Consider the following 6,514-nt stretch of genomic DNA (forward strand, 5'->3'; position numbering starts at 1 on the left):
TTTTGTTTTTAAAAGAATTTGTTAACAAGAGTGCAGGAGTGCTTTTTTGCCACATCTCTGCTAGTATCCAACAGTCGAATAGTCAGCCAATCTTTGCTTCCCTTAAATTAAACAGATGGTGACCTGCTGCATCTGCCCAATGTAGCACTCTGCCTTGATTGAGATTTCTCATAAATGTTATTTTTGTGAAGTTGGAGGTTTTGCAGAGCTGTTTGAACACCAACAAGCCTTGGGTTTCTTCTAACATGGGTGTTACTTCTGTGTAGAACTATTTTCCTTCCCTCAAGCAGATCTGTATACTTATTCTGCTAGCACATGCTAGTCTTGTGTTCAGAAATTTTTGGAAGGAATCTCAGGAGAAAGGTCTGTCTTTTTAAAAAGATTTTATTTGCTTTGGCAGTTGTAAACTTGTAAGTTTACACAGCGCTGTGGATCTCTATGTGAACCAGCAGCATGTTTTACAAAAAGGATGACCCTCAAGCGGGCTGCACAACATTATATGGGGACAGGCAGTGCTCCAGGACAGATTTAAAAACACAGACTGGAATATGTTCACCCACACAGACCTGGACCAGTACGCCTCATCTGTACTGGATTACATCTCCGAAACCACAGACAGTGTCACCACCCAGAAACGGATCACCATGTACCCCCACCAGAAGCCTTGGATGAACCGGGATGTTCGTCTCCTCCTGAAGGCCCGCAACACCGCCTTTAGGTCAGGAGATGCACACGCCTACAGCACAGCCAGGGCTAATCTAAAGAAGGGCATCAAAAAAGCCAAACACCATTACAAAAAGAAGGTAGAAGAACACTTCTCCAACTCCAACCCCCGACGCATGTGGCAAGAACTCCAGACCATCACAGACTACAGGACCACCAAACCCTCCCCCGCATCCTCTGATGTCTCCTTCCTCAACGAGCTCAACAACTTTTATTCTCGTTTTGAGCGAGGGAACCCCACAACCACAACCAAAGCAGACGTGACGCCAGACCACCAACCTCTGACTCTCTCCCCCACCGATGTAGGAGCGGTGCTGAGCAGGATCAATGTCCACAAGGCTGCAGGCCCTGATGGCATCCCCGGGCGTGTTCTCAGAGCGTGTTCTGAGGAGCTTGCAGGAGTGCTGACAGACATATTCAATCTGTCCTTGGCCCACGCTGTGGTACCGGCCTGCTTCAAATCCACCTCCATCGTCCCGATACCCAAAAACTCCAACCCATCTTGCCTCAATGACTACCGCCCAGTAGGACTCACCCCCATCATCACTAAGTGCTTAGAGCAGCTGGTCCTAGCACACTTCAAATCCTGTCTCCCCCCCACCCTGGACCCCCACCAATTCGCATACCGCCAGAACAGGAGCACAGAGGATGCAGTCTCCATCGCACTGCACTCTGTCCTCTCACACCTGGACAACAACAACACCTACGCCAGAATGCTGTTTATAGACTTCAGTTCAGCATTCAATACAATCCACCCCTCACAACTCATCAGGAAACTGACAGACCTGGGCATCAGTTCCCTCATCTGCAAATGGTTACTGGACTTCCTGACCAACCGCCCCCAACATGTCCGGCTGGATAACCACTGCTCATCTACCATCACAATGAACACCGGTGTACCACAAGGCTGTGTGATGAGCCCTTTCCTCTACTCCCTCTTCACCCACGACTGCAGACCTGCTGATGGTTCCAACACCATCATTAAGTTTGCAGATGACACCACGGTGATTGGTCTCATCAGTGACAACGATGAGGCCGCCTACAGAGAGGAGGTGGATCGTCTGGCTGAGTGGTGCGACACAAACAACCTGCTGCTTAACACCGAGAAGACCAAGGAGCTCATCGTGGACTACAGGAGGAATGCTGACCCACATCCACCCATCCACATTAAGGGGACGGCTGTGGAGCGTGTGAGCAGCTTCAAGTTCCTGGGAGTCCACATCTCCGAGGATCTCACCTGGACGACCAACTGCTCCAAGCTGGTCAAGAAGGCTCACCAGCGCCTCTTCTTCTTGAGGACTCTGAGGAAGAACCACCTGTCCTCAGACATCCTGGTGAACTTCTATCGTTGCACCATCGAGAGCATCCTGACCAACTGTATAACAGTCTGGTACGGGAACTGCTCTGCCTCGGACCGGAAGGCGTTGCAGAGGGTCGTGAAAACTGCCCAGTGCATCGCCGGAGCACCACTTCCTGCCATAAAAGACATCTACAGGAAGCGGTGTCTGAAAAGGGCTGGGAAAATCATCAAAGACCCCAGTCACCCATCACATGGACTCTTCACCCTCCTGCCCTCTGGGAGGCACCACAGGAGCCTCCGGACGAAGACCACCAGGTACCGGAACAGCTTCTTCCCCACAGCTGTCAGACTCCTGAACTCTGCCTCCTGACATCTGACCCACGTTAAAACATGGACTGAACATACACACACCCACAATGGACAACTGTACCCTCAAACACAATAATAACATGGACTGAACCACCACTCACAACCCCCAGCACTTTATATAGCCTCTGTAGAAACTATCTACACCCTCACTTATCTTAACTGCACTACTGTATAGCTCTGTGTAAATAATCATTCTGTACATTCAATAATCTTTAATCCTACAACTGTTTACAACTTGCATAGTTCCCATTTCTGTATAGCTGTATATCTCAGATTTCTGTAAAGTTATTTATTTCATATTCTGTATAGTTTTTCATATTTATATCCTGTTCATAGCCTGCACATAGCTTGTACTCACTACAGCCTGTACATACTTAGTTATAGAATATTCACAACATACTTCATACCGTGTACATTATAACATACCATAATAGACCCATTTCTGTAATATACTTACATATCTATACTATTGCTAATATATATTGTAATATACCTATATCACTAAAGCACTTCTGGATGGATGCAAACTGCATTTCGTTGCCCTGTACCTGTGCATGTGCAATGACAATAAAGTTGAATTCTATTCTATTCTATTCTATTCTATTCTATATAGTGAGACAAAAGCATAGCTGTTATAATCTATCTTCCTCCTGCACGGACGTGGCAGTTGTTGGGTCTGTGCTTCCACAGGCCCCGCTGGTTTAGAAACTTATTCCCGTTAACGACAAGGAAGCAAGACAATCAGCGATCAATTGATTTTAATTCCGCAAGGGAGGCCCTGGTCGGTGTCTCAGAAAAGCACTCTGAATCCAACCGCAGAATGACCCAGACTTAGGCCTTCGCTTGCCGCCTTTTATTGAAAACAGTTACAGTACACACAAGCACCTCCCATTAGAAACCCCCCTATGGTTCTAAAACATAAGGCACTATGTGTGTATGTGTGTGTATGCATGTGCGAGAATGTATGTGTGTGTTTGTGTTTGTGACCTCCTGCCCACAAAAGGGTCATAAAGGCAGGAAGCTTATTAAACAAGAAAACAGAACCCTCACATAGATGTCCCTATAATAAAACACTATAGCCTCCCCCACCGTCCAACAGGCTGGAGAGGTCAACAGAAACAAAGGAATGTCTTTGATCATGCTGTTTGAACTAAGCCTTACAAATTTAAGTAACACAATGACAACATTTAACAATTTGACTCCAACAGCAGTCTTGGTGAGAAGCATCCTCGTCTCTCTGTGACTTCGTCTGGTATCTGCTCCATCCCCTGTAAGAGACAGAAAAGGAAAACACTTCTCTGCCTAGCCTTGATAATCTAATGTTATCATCCATTGTTCTTCTAGTGATTCAAATTTGGTTTAGAATATCATGTTCAGAACTCTCCAGAGACTTATTCTAATCATTATTCGTGTGTGTAAGCGTGTTTGCGATTACCCGTCTGCAGTCTAAGTCATTTCCTACAATATATCAGCCCGGACAGTCATGACGAACGAAGCTTCTGACCTTCAAAAGACTGAGTGCTAACTCACATGAGCACATTTGCAGTAAATGTGTGAAAATGATTATAACTGCTTATTTTGGTAAGAGAAATCAAACATTTTCAATCCTAACAGTAGCCACCTAGTAACTACTAAATCAGTCAGTTTGTGTGTTTCTCCATTTAAAGTGTATGTAAATCTCTATAAGTTCCTGAAGTCTCAACTTTCATCTCAACTTTCACCCGAGTGTCCAGAACATACGGCTGCAGATCTCATGATGCGAGTACAAAATCAATCATGGATCTGCGGCCTAGAGTGTCCTGGTGCCACCTGCACTTATGGACACCCTTATGTTCGAACATTATTTTCCTTATGGAAAAACGGTGGTTTGCACACAAGTAACATAACACCACATGGGCTCAGATCTGGCAGGCCATTCCTCCCAATCAGGCCCCTCCAGGGTAGAGTGCGTAGAGCTGTACAGCCTGTCGACAAAACATTGCACAAAGCATTGCACAGATGCACAGAAAAGAAATGGGATCTGAACCACATAGGATATAAGGGGACCATGACATGCAGATACTTTAACATTATCTTAAGATACTTAAAAAAAAAGAAGTATTTAAGCCTTTGACATACAATACCAAGAATGCAATTTTCCTCCAAAGAAAAGGGTCCAAAACGTCTTGATTATTACACACTGGTAAATGTTATTATATTCATGGAGCTTCAGCTGAGATGGTTGGATATTTTAGAGGTACAATATGCTGACATTTTATTTCAGCATTTAGCTCTCTCCATGCTGTTGCATTTTGCTGTTTATGAATTTTTTTTTGTTAAATCCTTTAACAACAAAGTAACTGTTAAACACAAACCTTAAAGCAGATAACTTGTAATCTGAAGAAGAAATAGTGTGCCACTAATTTACAGTGCCTTGAAAAAGTATTTATACCCCTTGAACGTTTACAGATTTTGTCACCTTACAACCAGAAACGTAAATGTTTTTTATTGAGCTTTTCTGTGATAGGCCAACACAAAGTAGCGAATAATTGTGGCGTGGAATAAAAATGATACATAGTTTTCAAAAAATTTTAAGCAAATAAAAATCTGTGTGGCTTGTATTTCTATTCAGTCCCCTCTGCTCTGATACCCTAAATAAAATCCAGTGCAATCAATTGCTTCAGAAGTCACCTAATTGTGTGGATGCTTTAAGGCATCCACACTATTGTTTTCCTGTTTCTCTTTATTGTGTGGATGCTTTAAGCATCCACACTATTGAGTTCCTCTTGGGACTTCCGTACACTTTTTGGCACTTAACTACTTCCACAATTTTCAGCCGATTTTCACCGTTCAAATTTTAAACTATTCTGCTATTTCTGCTAATGACGGCTATGTCTTTGGTATTTTTCACTATTATACTTTTTAAAATAGTAAGCTTTTTTCCTTTAATTTGAAATGAATGGGAAACTTCTGCAATTCTGCTAAAATTTGCTTGTTTTTGAAACTTAACTACTTCCTCATATTTTCACCTAGAACAACCATTCAAACTTTAAAATGTTCTCAAATTATTGGGCTATTCAGGTATAAATCAGCTTTTTCAAATCTTTTACCGTTTTACTTTTATGCCTCTTAAAGTTTTCAGTTGCAAAATTGTGATTTTTCACAAAATACATGCGTCGTTATGGTTGCTATGCTCTTGGCTTCCAGTGTGCCACTGAAGGTTTTGCAGTCTTCTCTTCATGTCCGAACAACTTTTTGCTACTTGCTCAATCTTTACTCAACTTCCACAAATTATACATCAAAACGTAGGTATTTTTGCTGGCTTTCAGGAAATGTCACCATCATTGTTGTGGGACTTATAGAATTTTTGCAAATCTCCTCAGACCAACACAAAGTCGGAAAACTCTCCATAGAAAGTCAATGGAGAGTTTGTTCAAAATCACCGCTTGATTTCTGTAAGGAGAGGCATATTCGAATCGTCATATCTCCTTAACGAAACAAAGTTAAGACATGAGGCTTGTCCCAGTATATCTTCAGACACTCCTGACGCTCACAATTCAAGAATTTCTTTCTCACCTCTTACCGTTCTGAAATGAGTTAGACTTGTTTGAGGGTATGAAATTTGTCCTTCGCTCAGATTTCTTCAGATTTCAAACTCGGGAAATGAACCACTTTTTTCTCTCGTCATAACTTTTTATTGGATTTCCACAGAGACTGTTCACCAAATCCTGCTGTCTCTTACGGTGAAAGAATGATATCAATGCTCCAAATAGATTTAGAGTTACAAAGCGTTGCTTGAGGGCAGGTCAAGGCAGTTTTTGCTTCGCTCTACTCAGTTATGGTGCATTACAAGTCAAATATCTTTAATAAATCATATTTTAATGATAAATTGTTAACACTTTAACATTCCCCCATTGTCTTCTGAACAAAACGGTGTAAGAATGACCGTTCTAGCCCCTACGGTTAGGAAATTATGGTCATTTGTTTGAGGGGAGTCGTCACTATGAGAAATAGACTACAAAAATCCTGTGTCTCTCTGTGCACCTGTTTTGGTGGGAAAAAATACACAGCCTCTCTGATTGGTGGATTCAAATTCAGCAGCTCCCAGGCTGCTTGACTGAGCTAGAAACTTGCTTCTCTCTC

The sequence above is a fragment of the Astatotilapia calliptera genome, chromosome 22 (genome assembly GCF_900246225.1).
Source record: "Astatotilapia calliptera chromosome 22, fAstCal1.2, whole genome shotgun sequence".
Classification (NCBI taxonomy): Eukaryota; Metazoa; Chordata; class Actinopteri; order Cichliformes; family Cichlidae; genus Astatotilapia; species Astatotilapia calliptera.